This window comes from Equus asinus, chromosome 8 (genome assembly GCF_041296235.1).
Source record: "Equus asinus isolate D_3611 breed Donkey chromosome 8, EquAss-T2T_v2, whole genome shotgun sequence".
Lineage (NCBI taxonomy): Eukaryota > Metazoa > Chordata > Mammalia > Perissodactyla > Equidae > Equus > Equus asinus.
Genome location: NC_091797.1, coordinates 6,570,400 through 6,587,458, shown reverse-complemented (window position 1 = coordinate 6,587,458; position 17,059 = coordinate 6,570,400). Strand labels below are relative to the sequence as shown.

Genomic DNA, 17,059 nt, shown 5'->3' with positions numbered 1-17,059 from the left:
AGTTACTTTATATATTTTGTCCATGTTTATATTTGATTTCTTTACAGCAAACAGGTAAGTCCAATACCTGTTTCTCAATTGGAACCAAAAGTTCTTGTTACTAATCCTTGGTCATATATTGATCTATCATAATGGTATTTTGTCAAATGGGAAGTTATCTTCTCATGACCTCATCCACCATCCAATAGATAATGCCAAAATTCTCTTTCAGGTTTATACTGAAAGGGATATTCATGTACTAAATTTAGAGCTAAATTGGCACATATGCTATTGAGAAGGCAAAAAAAAATTGAGAAGTGCAAAAGTTCCATAACTTCTAATGAACTCTTCTGAGAGTGATAAATTTCTTTGAGTTGATTTAGACAGATTGATAAAGTGATCTGAAGATATGGGGATAAAGTGGTCTGAAGATATGGAGATATTCTATAGACCCTATCTTAGAATGTCAGCCACTTTATCAGAATTTACTCATATTTTCAAAAACTCATTATAGATATTGTCTACTATGTGCTAGGAATGTGTCTAGGCCATAACCAAAAATATCTCTGTGCTCTCAAGGAGCTTAAATTCCAAGAGGTGGAGATAGAAAATAAAGAAATATATAGGCTAAGAACATTCATGTTATCGTGAGTACTGTGAAGAAAATAAAAAAGATTACAAAATAGATACTAAATTAGTTTATGGATAGGTTAGTACAATAGGAAGGACTTTCTAGAAGATGCAATTTGAGCTGAGATCTAAAGGAGTCTGTCATGGAAAAGCTAATGGAAGAGCATTCAAGGCAGAGAAGAAAGGAAAATACAGTGTTTTCTGAAGAAAGAATGATTTTGAGAAGTGTTTCAGGACACAAACAAACAAAAAATAAACAAGGTTTAATATAGATGGGAATAGGGAATGCAGATATTTAAAAAACAGTCAGTGTCCAGGACTGGATGCCAATGTGAGAGAGAGATCGGAATCATGTATGGTTCCCAGGGTTGTGGCTGGAGTGGGTCATGGAGGCTTTCACTAAGGTGAGACAGAAGGGAGGCAGCAATTTTAAAGATATCCTACAGAGAGTTTAAGTTCAAGATTCTTGTTAAGTAGTCCATCAAAGATATTAAGTAAAGGATTATGATATGCCACCAGAAAATAGTTTGGTTTTGTTCCTTTGTTAGAGTCTTTATTTTAATCTTATTTTTATTACTATATTACATTTAGCAAACTGTCTAGATATTATAATTCGGTCTTTGAATGCTCATAAAAATACATGACATCAAAAGAAAAATACCTGACATTAGTCTGGCAAGATCATAACATTTAATCTAATCTTTCTTATACATATTTGGAATTAACTTATAAGGTAAGCATTTTAAGGGAAATTGGCTTTTTCTCTTTGAGGGCATCATTTCATGCAATTCTTTTCTAGTTTATTAATTGCATCCTAAGGGCATCTAGAAATTTTGATTGTCTCTCCTAGACCGTGGGATCTGTTTCACCCATCAGAATTGTTTACAAGTTATTTTATAAAGTAGAGATATGAAAGTGAAAGCTCATCATTTTTTTTTCCTCTTAATACCAATATAGGCCATGTTTCTCTATGGTTTATTATTTATTCAGTAACCTTTAAAATATTTAAAGCAATAGAATTTTCCTTCCTCAACTGAAGGAATGTTAAATATCCTCAAAAGGCTTATGGTTAGGCATAATTCTCATGATTCTAAAGATGTCTGCCATTTTTACTCATATTTTTCGGATACCAGATTTCTAATATTGAGTTATATTATTAGAGCATATTTACAGTTTTACTTTATAATAATATATTACATTTTTATCAAAATACTTCTTTAAGGGCTAAAATCTTGAGCTTTTTCAGTGACAAATTCTGTTATAAAAGAAATATTTTAAAGTGGCTCTACTGTACTGAGAATGTTAACTTGACTGTTTCAATAAAATCAGCAGATAGTTAACATTAAGAGCAATAAAATGGAAAAGAGAAATGGTTTTAAAACTGAAAAAGAAAATCTTATTTCATCATTACTTAATTGTTACATGATTGGTCTGTCATCTTCATGTTCCAGAAATTCATATATACGCCTAAATAAGAAGGTGAATTTACCCTCTTGGTAGAGAATTCAGAAGAACTTTAAAAAAGAGAGGATATTTGGGAAAGGAGAAGTATTTACTATGAATAAATCAATTTAGAATATAGCTATCATTCAATAAATGTCAATCAAATCCAGATATTTAACTGGAGGCATAGAAATGCCAAGGAGACCATATGCCATATTTTATTTCCAACTTTAGATTACTGATTTTCTAAGAACTTAAAATTAAAAGTTTACAGAATATTTGTTGGTTTGTTTGTTTTTACCTTAATTTTCTGCAGATTGAGTTATATGCCTTAGAAGATGCCAAACCTGGATTTCAGTCACAAATCCTCTAGGAGACTTTTGACCTTAGAAAACTTAAATTTGGCTGCCTCCTCACTGTAAGCTGGAAATGACCCTTAACTCAGATTATTGAGATGTCACAGGACAAGTGCTGTTGAGCATGGCCCACAGAAGCACTCACAGACTTTCAATCCCTTTCCTCCTGCTTTTCTCAGCCTAGTAGTCAGGCTGGCTCATGACATGTGGACCAAAACCCTGTCAAGCCTTCAGAACCAACATAAATGTCCATCTGTCAATGAAATCTGAAGGCTTTCTCTCCCTTTAATTACGCTGTATAGAATTCTTATCTCCTTAGCAGGGTTTTGTTGTCTTTGAGGGCAGGAGATGTTTCTTAGATGTTATTTGCATTATTATGGCATGTAGTCCAATATTCACTTACTGAAGTGAGCTGTTTTCATCTCTCAATTTTCCATAATAGTGACACTTAAACTTCCTTTGGTTGAGTTTCCAGAAAATTCCTAACCCATGTTAGGAAATCATATAAGAATAGATTCTACTTTTGAAAACAGGCATTCAGACTAAGTGGTTTATAATTATTTGAGTATATTTCCTGGTCTTTTATATCCAATTAACATTTGTTACACAATGAGCTTTCATTAGACAACTGACATCATTAGACAAGCTTCACTGAAGGCATCATTAATTTTGATTTCATTTATTTAATAAAAACCCTGTGGTTAATTAAAATCCTTGTGTACATTTTAGAAAAAGCTCTAATAACATAGATTGTTCCAATACCCATATTATATATAAAAAGAAGTAACATACATCAAAATCTTTGCAAGAGTGCCCCTTTTAATATACACTATCATTTTATTTTAGTTGAAGCATTTTTAATCATTTAGAAAATTATCTAAGTTTTATGATGTTACTATTCATTTGTTTCTTAGATGCTTATTAAGCCCTTTTAATCTGTCAAGCACTGTTTTGAACTCTGAAAATATATTAATGAATAAACACAAAAATCTCTGTGCTCATGTAGAATTGGATTTTTTTTCTTATCTTCACAGAGATAAATTGTTATAACTTATTTGAAACATAAACATGTGTTACAAAGTATTTGTTAATGGGAAAAGCTCATAAAGTTACACTAAATGTAAATTGCTTGTTCTCCACTTGCTTATTACATATGAATAGAAAGCCAGTCTTTCTAGATCTAATATGATCTTATGAAACTTCAACATATTCTGCTTGCAAACCTTAATCTATGATTTATATGGCCAGAATATGAGTAAAAATTTATGTATTATGCTTACCTAATCAAATTAACAAGTTTTTATTTGAGTTACCCCATACAATTCTTGCTGTATCAACTAAGTGTTAGCACTGATTATACGTGATAATCCAGAACTTTTCCTTATGGAGAAAGATGTTCAGAAAAAGTTCAAAGGTGTAAGATTGCCTTTTCTAGGAAAATCAACCATTGTATGATTTTCTGATAGAATGGGGTACTGTTAACAAAGGCATTGAAAATACTCATCAATTATAGTGAAATATTTTTCTGAAGGTGATGGTTAAGTTACACAAACAAGCTATCAGGTGAAAAAAAAGGACGGGGAAGCCCTACCAGAATAATCCCTAGGGAGCTTCTAGAGCATTTTCTTTTCTAGGTGATCACTGTGCTACCAACGGATTTGCAAAAAATCCTTCCAGTTCAGTGTTTTTTCTCTTCTGCTTCCCCTCAGTAAATATTATATTCTTAAAATCTAAAGACTTCAGAATACACATATTTAATCAGATAAGTCTGATCCACTTAATCCTTTAAACTGTAATTTCTTCATTAGATAATATGCTAAAGATTAATTTTTCTTGGGACTCAATTGTGGTTTATCAGTTATGATTTTAACATACCTTAAACTTCATCTTATATTTAATGTAATAGGTTTCTCTTGTCCACTTATCATTCAGATAAGGAGCTGTCCTCTGACTTCTGAGTTTAACAGAAAAAACTGTCTTGCTTGATGAATGTGAACCTTTGTTCAGAGTACATTAATCCATGCTCAGTTGTTTTTGTTCACTCCAACTTTGCCAAAGAATGAGATTCTCAATCCTATCACATTCTTTCTTTTCAACAAACATAATTTGAGCATCTCTTTTACATCTGGAACGTTGGATACAGAGAAAATCCCTGCCCTCGTGGAAATTTATTTGCTTGGAGAAACACACAGTTAACAACCAACATAATAAATGAGAAAAGTAGAAATTAAAGTAAAGTCTGAGAAGAAAATCGAAAGGGAGGTGTAATAGAGAAAGTTACTATGGGATGCATCATTTTAAAGAGGTCTCTCTAAAGAGATACAATCTTAGTTGAGACCTAATGAGAGAGAAGGAAATGGTCATGTGCAGATCAGAGGAAAGGACATTTTTGTAAAAGATATGTGATGAACAAAGTCCCAAATGGACAATAATATGGCCCATTAGAGACATAGTAGTGTGTTTGAAAGCATCGCATATGGAGTTGACTGAGAAAAGGGGATAATAGTTTGACATAAAATTGAGAGACAGAGCAGATTGCATGAGGCCTTGAGAGCTAGATTAAGGAGTTTTGATCTTATTCCAAGAAAAATAAGAATCCATTGAGATATTTTAAGCAGGAAGTTACCAGACCTGACTCTTTTCTAGGACCATTCTGTGAAGAATTTACTGCAGAATGACGAGAATGAAAGGAAGGAGACTGAGAACATCACCTGGTAACCCAAGGCAGATTCCGAAATCCAGGAGAGGGGAATTGAGGGCAATTGTGAAACTCACTTTAGTGACAGGAAGGACTTATACCTAAACTGCGCAGGTTTGAAAATATATTTATATACTTGATAGGCAAATAAATAAATAAACATAAGCACATTAACATAATATGTACTATATTTACAAATAATATAATAAAATACTTTCCTTATATAAGTACAATGCAACAAAACAATACAAAACCGGAGACTCACACCTTTATCCTTTATCTCTTCAAACAGAAAATGAAAATGATGAGGAAGAAGAATTAATGTGAATTCATTTTTTTATATTCCAAGGTGCTTGCTTCCAAAAATAACTATTGGAAAAAGCACAGAGTGATTCTCAGGATAGCAGTGACTCGTGTTCCACACACTCTAAATTATTGAAGAACAACAAATTTGGGCAAGGCAAGATTTTTGTCTCAGAAAAGCCATCTTGACTGATCATTGGCTTGTTGGTCAGGGAAGTTCCAGGTGCGTTTAGACATAGACTACTACAGCTACTCAGAGCTGCGTGTCAGAATTAATTCACCTCCAGATTTTAACTGGTGGATGCTGGGTAAGGTGGATTGAACAGACTTATTGGGTTAAACAGGTTTAGTGGACCAAGGGCGATGGAATTGAGATGGCATTTGTCCCAATTAGAAAATCGAGTGTAATGTGCCTCATTCTAAACGTGTTCCTATGGGGACACTAATGCCTATTTTGAGGAAGAGACCACAGTTAAATAAGATTATTTTTCTCTAGCTCTTCTCAGAATGCATCACAGACATACAAATGTCTCTTTTGGCCCTGGAGTGGAAAGGATCTACACGCCTACTGATTTCTCTTTTGTAAAGATGAGGTGGGCAGCATGGTACTGAAGTCCAATGTCTCTAAGATGAGAACCAACACGTGTTTTCTTTTAGGCCTGAAATTAACACTATGTTCATTTAACTCCTTAGATAAAGTAAAAATTCCTTAGGGAGAAAAAAATGCCATCTCTCCTCCATCTCCCTCCTTCGAGAGGGCAAAAATGTGGACAAACTGTTCTGAGTTGATAAATAAAGGTATAATCACATCCGGTCTCTCAGAGACAAGTTTGGTCTGAAATCGAACATTAACACAATGCCGTAAAGCTAATGAACATCTCAAGAGCTCTGCACAAATGTTGCAGACGTATCTTTGCTTTGTTTTATTCCTCTCTGGGGAAGGTGAGATTTTATGAGTGTAAGCATTTTCCTGAATAGAAATTTCCCTTAGGTAATTTAAACCCCAACTGTTTAAAGGCAGAAAGGTTCTCTCTATTATGCCTGTAAAGGATAAGCAAGTCAAACGATGGCAAACAAAGAGCATGAAAGACATGTGACGGTTTATTTGCCAATAATATGAACAGTGGGCTGAAATGTGAATGTAAAAGTTCTCATCCAGGAATAGAATCCCAGAAGGAGACAGCAAATGAGGGGAAAGGAAGTATTAAGGATGGAGAATCTTGTTTTTATGGTCCTTTGAAATTTTGGTGGTGGCAAACTCTAATGTGTGTAATGGTCAGGTAAACTGCACAGATATGTACAGTTGACAGGTTGGCTATAATGGAGAGCGTGTGCCCATCTCCAGGATGAAGCCACTCCTCAGAGCCAGGCTATTGTTTCCAAAATGAAAATATACGCCTGGTGTTTCCAGATCACCTAAATTTTCCTCAGAAGCAAAAACTGAGAGTACCATGACTTGTCCTAATTTTAAAATATCTCATCTTTATAAATCATACTACCCAAGCAAACAGAACAAGATTCAGTTTGTGGGTCACATTTAATGAGGTGTGTAATAATTGAAGGCAAGAAATCAAAATCTATTTCTTCTGAAAATAGGAGAGCTGGCTGACTGGGGATGTCTTATTCAGGACACAGAGTTCAGCACAAAGTCTCTGACCGTGGAGGACATGGCAGAGGTAGGGAAGGAGGAGACCATCTCTTACGGGTCCTCTACCTCCGGGGAGAAATACTTGGCTCTCCTGTGTTTAGAGATGAGAAGATAATATCCCATCTTTCCTTAAGTCTCCCCTGCTAAGTTTCAATTGAAATGCAGAGTTCCAGCATCATCAAGATCATGACTGTGAGAGCAAACTTGGGAAGGCTTGGGTTCTCGCAGGGTCTCCTCAGAACATAAGCGGCAGGGAGTCAGGGAGTCTCACCTGTTCTCTGCACTCCTCTCAGCACCTAGACAAGCTGGCACATAGTAGGAGCTCAGGGAAGGGACCTGGAAGGATGACTGGAACTTGAAGAGTGCAGAATCACACTTACTGAAGAGTGACTTGATAAAGATGCTCCGCGTGACTAGATCTGTGTTTTAGTCAGGCAATGCTGATAATTTATCACAAAGACTTAGAGAAAAAGATTCTAAAGACAAGAAAACCAGGTAAGAGAATCTCAGAGAGAGAATAAAGTGATTAAATAGAGCAGTGAGATAATTTACCCATTAAAACACCAGAGGAAGAATCCTTTCAAAACCTAGGAGATGCATTTTTCTTCTCATGACTTAGAGTCATTGGGGTCAAGATTTCAAATCTCAAGTGCCTCTGAAGACCTTTCTTTCTAATGGATTATATTTCTATTTACTTCTCTGATTAAAAGCCACAGTTCACTGGCCTGGTAGTGCTTTGATACTTTGATTTTAAAAGTCCTTTAATGATTTTTTAAATCTAGCTATATTATACAGAACCACAGAACATTTTAGTTAAATAAAGACTGTAGGAAGGCACCACATTACAGATGAAAATCATTGACTTTCTGGAGATGCCGTCCAGTCACTTACAGACTGGGAGAATCCTTCAGTCTTGAGAGTAAAGATTCTGTTTCTCTTAGAGGCAGCACATTTCATTTTAGATAGCTGTGGGGTTACGGCCTCGTTCTCTGGTTTCCATGGGTGAAGTAAGTTCAGATTCACTTACCAAAAGGAGTGCAATTGGTGTAGGTACATCAGGTTCTCTTTCCTTCCCTCTCTGGCCAATCAGGGAAAATCTGTTCTTCAAATGGCAATGTCTCGCTCACTGACGGCAAGGATTTCCATGCTTCCAAAAGCAGGAAATATGCTCCATGCCTGGGCTTTAGGCCGCTTCCTTGGATTCCTGCTCTTATGTCATAAGCCCACTGTCTTAGTTTGGATTCTCCTGAAGTCAGAACTTGAGATGATGACTCAATTTATTCAGTAGGTGATCTCAGGAACTGAGAATGCAGGAGTAGGAGCATGAGATGAGAATGTTTAAAAGTCAGTAGAAGAAGCCTGATTAAAGATACTGTTGTAGGCAATGGGGACATGATTGTTCAGTGACCTTTTAAGAACTGAATAATATATAGTCAAGATTATCTACCTGAAAAGAAGATGGTTGGAATATTTACAAAGTATCTTCCATCTCTCAACGTTTTAAGGGTACCTCTGAGCACTGACTTCCTACATTTTGAGGTTTGTGTGCATATGGGTCAAGCTGGCTGCATGGTATGGAAAAAGACCCTGGAGATGGAGCAGACTCAGCAAAAGTACTTGACTTTGGAAACTGTCATTATGAGGTGAGCTGAGGGCACTCAGAACTGCTCACTCTAAAAGCAGCTGAAATCAGAGGCTGGCCAAGATGATGTGACTGGAGTACCAGAGGTATTTGCTATGTTTACATCAGGAATTACCAAGGCCTGTCTCCGGAAATCCACTTGTAGGCTTGCCACTCTCCATATGCATTCTGGTCTTCACCATTCAGTTGACCCCAAATCCTACATGAAGCCAGCTGTGTAAATCTTTCTTGGAGTCTGCTTTCCACACCCAAATATTTCCTCCGTTTGTACCAAAACCTCTGTTTGCAATGGTAAGATGGGTAGTATTACAATGTTCTCACTTTGGGACACAGGTTATAGGTATGTTCTTCAAACTGGCTTTACTAGAAAGCCCTGTACTTTGGAAGTTAGTGAGCCTTCATGAATAATCCAGATGATTTGATCCACTCTTACCTTTTGGGTGCTCATTCCTGGTTAGAACCTGGGAAGAAGGGAGACTGAATGACCAGGGAATAAAACCACCTCAGTGCCTAACATGTTTGAACTGTCCTACAGCTATTATTTTTGGTATTCACTGGTCTTGAGCATCGTTCTGATTTATATTTGCTTGCATAATAAAGTATTTCTTAATGTTAGGATAAAAATATATTTTAATAATATATCTATAGAATTCTCTAGGCCCAATTTCTCTGTAAAATATCAGATGGACACATTTATGACATAAATATTGCCCTAGAAAACTGAATATAAGCGGATAATGACCTATAAATATCTGATAATTGATATGCTTTTAACAGGCAGTACATCATCTCAACCATTATTTTTAGCATCTTATTTTGTAGGTTATAAAATATGAACTGCTTTGAGATTGTTATATATTATATAAAGAATCACAACGATAAGGTCACTTGGCTTAATTTGCTATTGGTTTCTTTTTAGAAAGATTTATTACAGGTTAATGAGTAATATAAAAGGTCTAAATTTAACATTTTAGGTCACTTTTAGATTTATTGCATAGAACTATTTCACTTGCTAATATTAAATCAAATTATATTGCCCCTGAATTTAGAATTGGTGTTATGTGTTCACATATATAAAACTTTAATTCAGAATGAGCTGCATTTGCAGAGTTTTCTTTTTCAGTACACAGGCAGGAAAAACTCCTCTGAACGGTTTGCCACAGTATCAATAAATCAACATCATAAAAGTGAGAATTTTATTTCCTGTTGGTTATTGACATTTAAAATAATGCTTATTTTAACAGCATCATGGAAAGAAAAGAAAAAGAGAAAACACATAATAATCTTCAATCACCAAAAAGTTATGTGCGTTAATATGTAAAAAGTTAAAATGGAATTCAATTAAGGAAACAAATTACTTGAAATACGAAATGTTCTTTCATTAAAAAAAATTTGAATGACTTTAATATTCTAGGCACTTTGTTAGGCACTGAGATACAAAAGTGAGCAAATGACAAAAAAAATTCCGCTCTTGAAGGCTTTCACTTCTAGTAGAGGGAAGAGGTAAAATAAATAAATAAATAAATGATAGAATGATTAGATAGTGATAACTGCTATGAAGAAAAAAACAACAGTAGGTAGATAGAGAGACACAGTGTTATTTTTACGCGATGTGACTAGGCCTCTATGAGGAATGCACATCTGAGACTGAAGAAATATGGAGAAAAACTATGCCATATCTCAGAGAAGTGAGTCACACCCAGATGGAACAGCAGGAGGTCAGCTGGGGGAGGAGGGAGCATGTAGTAGGAAATGAGATCAGAGAGGTGGCCAGGGAGCAGATTATGTAGGATTTAGCAGAGCAAAGTAAGGAGTACCTTCCAAGCCTTATGGGAAGACATGGTGGACTTTGAGCTTGGGAGTGAAGTGATCTGTTTCATATTTTAAAATGATCACTCTAGGGGCTGGATGAGGAATATGTTTTAATGTGACAAGAGTGGAAGATGAAGACAAGTTAAGATGTTATATTTCAGGCAAGAGATGATAGTGGCTTAGACTAGGGTGATTGTAAAGCAGGTGTGAGAAGTGGTTGAATTAAAATTTAGAGATGTAGCCAATGGGATTTGCTGGTGGACTTTGTGGTGATGTGTGAACGATGAGTCAATAATAACTACATAATTTTGGCTTGAGAAACTGAGTGAACAATGCCATTCACTGAGGTGGAAACCACTGGGGGTAAAGCAGGGTCGGGATAAAACCTCGGTACTGGGGGATCAGTTTGAGAAGTCACATGGACATCCAAGTGGAAATACTTAAGTATATGAGTTGAGCGTTCAGGGGAGAGGCCAGGACTCATGGAACAAGTTGCTAATTATCAGTAGTGTATATGTATGGCATTTAAATGGACAAAAACCTGGATGCAATCACTTAATCAGTGAATATATCTAGACAAAGGAAAGGAAGGATGAAGTTCTGAACAGTTACAGGATCCGCCAAAGGAGAAGAGAAAACAATGAAGAAATTATTGATTGTGGAAACACAGAGTTCAAGTTTAGAAAGCATTTATTAGAAGGAATGGGTAAAATGCTATTGACAATATGACAAAGATGAGGAAAGAAAATCTATTTTTGGATTTGGCAACGTGGGGCTAGTCGGTGACCTCCAACAAGAGGAGTTTCGTTTTAGTCTTGGGATTAAAATCATGATTGGGAATGTGTTTCAAAGTGAATGGGAAGTGAGGAAACAGATATTCAATATAGATAATAGATTTGAGAATTCTGTTTACAAGAGAGAGGAAAGGGAAACAATTTAAAAGGAGTGTGAAAAAGGAAAGATTAAAAAAGGAGTTGAGAAAGATGTAAATACTTATATATGCTGGTAGTAGCAAAGTATGAAAGGAAGAACTTATGTTGCAGAAAATAACTGTAGGATGAATATCTTTTAATAATAGGTGAAAAAGGACAGAATTAACCAGGGACAGGAACATGGAAAAACAGAGACACGCAGTGTATGAGTGCAGATCCATATAGATTAACAGTTGTTTGTGAGAAGATAAAGACCTTCTCTTCTGATTCCTTTTGTTTTCTCAGGAATATAAGAAACAAAGATGTAAGTTGAACTTTCATCGAGGGAGGATTGCTGGGAATTTATAAAAGAAGAAAGAGCTAAAAATAATAGGCTAGGATGTTGGAAAATTGAATTGATTAGAGAGACATAGCATTGTCAAGCAGCACCAAGGGCTTCTTTGAGGTCTGTTGTCAAGAGGTCAAGGTAAGAAGATCCGGTGTGTGAGTGACTTAGAGTGTGTGTGTGTGTGTGCGGAGATGTGCTTTTTCTCCTGCCCTATGCAGCTCGTGGGAATGAAAAATATATGGAAAGTTTGGATGAACATCAGAGTTGAGGTTATTTAAGGTGAGTATTGAGGAAAGAGTCAGGCGCTGGATAATGGAAGTAAGTAAGGGAGTGAGTAAAATTACGAGTCGTAAAATTTAGGTTGGGGAAGAGGCAAAAATGGTGGTCTAAAAGTGGCATTAAAGTGCAAGAACTCTTGAGAGACTTGTCTGTTTCCTACCCACCTCTGCAGCTACCGTCTGCCCCCCCCACCTTCATTGCTCTGTTCTTGCTTCCTGTGACTTCCGTCCTCTCTTTGCACTGTGTCCCGTGCGTTGACCTGCTTACTCCCCAAAAGTTCCACTATCACACAACGTTTTTGTATTACAGACTTTCACTAGAGGTTTGAAGTAATAATTTAAAGCACAGTAGAAAAAAATATGTTGAATTGTATATATTCTTGTAACAATTGGTTGGGTGTTTCAAACAGTCAGAACTCTCTAACTGGCCCCTCCGTTCTGGTTTACCAAAATCTTATCAAGCATCTTTCCTCACTGCATCCCTGTCCCCACCTCTGGTTCCTTTAACCTCTTTTCCAGGAAAACAGATGAAAGGGAGACGGCCCACCAACAATGACACCCCAGTTTTCTCCAAGAAAACAGCTGGTGTTTATGTCCGCTCACGCAGAGGACCAAAATCACCAGGCAAGCACTCTCCTTCACTCAGAGTTTTCAATGAGCATTTTAGTGGTTCTCTCCTAGATATTTGACTGACATTCAAGGATTATGTGATGTTAGAGAAACACCTCTAAATAAAGAGATACGTAAAAAGAAAACACACATAAAGGAGAAGCAGGAATTTGGAGAACATTAAGACAACGCAAGGAACAAAACAATACAAAAGCTCTATAAATATTATACAGAAGAGATAATACTTTTTACCTACGAAATTTACAGAATGCACTAAAAAATATTAGATAAGAAGAAAGAGCTTTTGGAAATCAAAAATGAGAGGTAAATGTTCTTTAACACTATAACAACAGCTTTGGGAAAAAAAGGTATAAGTAAATCCTTCCCAAAATGAGCAAAAATAAAAATAAAATTAGAGAGAAAAATTGATATGGGTATAATAATATTAACAGTGACTTTTTGACTAATAAAAATTTCTGATATCACCATTTTGGGAGGAAGTAGTGAGGAAAAGTGTGTATGTGTTGGTGAATGGGGATTGTGACAACAGAGTTAAATCCGCATTTTACATAGGAAAAATTACTTAGATAATGTGCAAAATAGAAAAAATCAAGACATGGCAGTATAAGCATGCTATTTAAAAATATGGAGGTAAATACCAGAAGAAATATTGAAGAATATGAAAGACGTTGCTTCTCGGGAGAGGTTTGCTGTCTCCTATGTTTGCCTTAGAACAGGATCCCCCGCTCCCCACGGTGCTTCATTGGGGCAAAGCCGATCTTTTCCAGCGTCATCGCCAGGATAGTACATTTTACATCTAAAGGTTGTTAAGGAGCCATGATTAGGAAGTAACTGAACAGTGAAGTCATTGCTAAGCATGGGGCCCTGATTACCTGTAGGGCTGGAAACAAAAGCATTCTGAGGAATCTGTGAATCTTCAAAATCTTTAAAATTATATTAATCTTTGTACACTTTCTGGGTTTTTCCTAATACAGCAGACTGCCAGACTGCCAACAACTACAGCTAAAATTCTTGAGCGCTTCTCCTACTTAATTTGTGATGTGATGATTATTTTTTTCTATACAGTTTTATATACACACCATGAAGATTCTAAGATCCTCTGGAAATAGCAAAGCTTCTTTACTGGTTTAACCTCTTCTCTTAATGGTCCAATTACAGAAATATATAAATTTTTGTCATTATGGAAATATTCTCATCTTTATAGCTTATTAAGCATAATTTTGGGTCTTGATATCTGTCAATCTACCTCTTTATCTACACACATATGTGTGTATGTACCAGTATATAACTTGCACATCAGTCTCAAACTAAACCACTTTTTCCATAGTCTTCCCTGATTGCTCTGTTTATATTCACCTCCTCAATTTCTAAACTAATCCCCGTCGTCCCCTATAATCATTTTCCTACATAATTTTTCCCCATGGCAATTAATAGCATCAGTTATATATCATGTTGCTATGATCTCTCTCAGATATATCAGTGTTATGGAGAGAGTAAATATGAATGAAGTAATTTTTTATGGCCAGAGCTTTCCAATACAAGTATGAGAATTTTAATCCTCCACCTTGCAGGAAGCAGTGATAGTAAGTTGCCTATCTCGGATACACCTGGCCTGAATTGAGGGCTGGATCTACTGAGAACTGACTACATCCACAGAGGTACCTCGGCCACCCCAGTTACTGCAGAGGCAGTTCACCCCAGCGCTCATTCCAGCCCAGCAAACCCGGTGGGAAAACCCCTCTTTATGATGGGATGTGAGCTGGGTATTTGTAACCTTCCAATACATCCTTTTGAAATTAAGAAGAAAGCTCATTCCTTTCACTGTGAGAAGCCTATAAGCGAGTCAACCAAAAATCAAGCATCATTTGCTGAGTTCAAAACTCAAATTTTGCTTGGAAAACAGGCCTAATTCAGATTTAGAGATTGAAAGGAAGCCCAAGGAATCATTAATCCTTCAGTGGCATTCTCATTAATCAATGGCACAATCTGTGCTCCGTGAACCCAAAAACATGGTCCAAAAAAGCTTGAGACCCCAAAATAAGAGAAAATAAAAATTTTTCAAAATGCAATGAATCAAAGAAAATAAGTTGAAGTTTTTAAATCAAAGGTAAACAGGGGACATAATTTGATTAAAAATGATTAATAAAAACTACTTAATTCAATGCTATACTTTAATTTTAATATCTTATTCAATGCTCATCCATTCAGGAATATTTAGTGAGTAATTATGATACGTTAGTACGGGCATGTCTCACCGCCTCCACTGGGCAATCCTAATCCAATTCCCCAGAATCCATCCCCTGGACTGCTTCCAAAGCTTTCTGATTTGTCCCTCTGGCTCTATTATAGAAACTCCCCAGTTCCTTCTCCACACAGAAGTCAGAAGCATTTAATAACCATGTAAAAATTTTTTTTTTTTGAGGAAGATTAGCCCTGAGCTAACATCTGTTGCCAATCTTCCTTTTTGCTGAGGAAGACTGGCCCTGAGCTAACATCCGTGCCCATCTTCCTCTACTTTATATGTGGGATGCCTACCACAGTGTGGCTTGTCAAGCAATGCATATGTCCGCACCGAGGATCAGAACCACCGAACCCTGGGCCGCCAAAGCGGATTGTGCGAACTTAACTGCTGCGCCACTGGGCCGGCCACAATCATCATGTAAATTATAAAAAATTATTTTTAGTCTCACTCCTTCCCCAAGCTACTGCCCTTCTTCTTGTTTCTTTCTTAATAAAAATCTTTTTTTAATAAATTGTGTATATTCATCTGAGCAATTTAATTTTGTCACATTATCTCTTAAATCCACTTCAGACAGATTTTGCATCCTCCACTCCAGCAAAACTGCTTCCTTGACAATGTCACCAATAACATCTGCATTACTACCTCCAATGGTTAATACTCAGTCCTTGTTTTACGTGACTTAATAATAACCTTTGACACGGTCGATCACTCCCTCTACTTGAAATAATTTACGTGGCTTTCCAGACTTTATCCACCCTTGTTTTTTCCTCCTGTATCACTGACTGCTCTTTTCAACTTCCTTTGCTGGTTCTTCTTCCACTCCTGGACCCCTAAATATTCCGGTGGCCCTGGGCTCAGTTCTTGGTCCTCATTCCTGTTCTATCTGCATTCACTCCTTTGTGATCCTATGTAGTATCATAGTTGTATATCTGAAGACTCTCAACTTACGTTTCCATTGCAGACTATCTCACACAGCCAACTGTGTACTCAACTTCTCCACCGGGGTGTCTAACTGGCAAGTCAATCTTAAATTTGAAACAACACTAAGCACAATAGTTTGCAATGAAAATAGAGACGGTGTGAGAAGAAAAACAAAGAACGTGCTAATCCTTCAAACTTTAGGATAAATTTAAAATATCAGAACAATGTGTTATATCAAATAATTATAGAAAATGTGTTTTTCGGTCATATTGAGCTCAATGTGTCATTTCTTGCTTTATCACTGTTAGCAGCAGTAGGAGCAGCAAAACAACAGTGTGGCAAATGGCAGTGCAAGTTGGATATCTATGGTCCCAAATAAAAATCTCAATAATTTGGAAGATGATGGCCAATATGAAACTTAGAAAGGGTGCTGGTTTACTGTCAAAATGTAATGCTTATTATTTATGTAATAAAATCTGCAGATAATGGTTTTCAATTTTTTTTTTAATTTAAGCTGACACGTTTGTGCATGTGCAAGTTGTTCCCAAGGGAACCTTCTCTGAAGCCCTGAGGATTCCCGGGAAAACACCTGCATGTTCTTTGCTCCGGTCACTGAACTTTCTCTTGTCTTTGATCACTTACTCACTGAAAAAGCTTCTCGTTCATCACCAGTTTTGCTTGGCAATTCATTTCTATTTGTCTAGTGTTTTTGACTCCTGCGAGCATAGTATCGACTATTGAACTCACTTAACCAGTTTTCCTCAGGAAAGGAACCCAAAAGATCCCAGTGGTGTAGAATTCAGACACTAATAACGTGATATTTGGGATCTGAATACATTCTGGCTGGATCCACTTGATTGATATAGGTGCGCCAAGACAATACAGCTCTTTGTATTTCATAAATGCAATTTCTCTGCAAAAGTTTAGTGAGCTAATGCTTTTTCCTTTTTTAAGTTCCTTGATGACTTTTGTCTTTATATTTGTATAGAATTTGTGTGGCAGAATAATTGATATTAAGATAGCTAACTCCAAGTCATATTTTTCTGCTAGAACTTTAAATTCACAAGGGCTCCCTGAGTGATTTCTAGCATATAAGTGTATTTAAAAGAGTTCAACTTGGGGCCAGCCTGGTGCTGTACTGATTAAGTCCATACACTGCTTTGGTGGCCTGGGGTTCGCAGGTTCGGATCCTGGGTGTGGACCTACAAGCTGCTTGT

General features: G+C 36.5%; 1 protein-coding gene across 1 annotated transcript in view; it reads right to left on the bottom strand.

The window, feature by feature from the left end:
* LOC106842352 (protein eyes shut homolog) overlaps nt 1-17,059 on the bottom strand; it is a 1,064,587-nt gene that overhangs the window by 901,669 nt on the left and 145,859 nt on the right. The gene's annotated exons all lie outside the window — the stretch shown is intronic.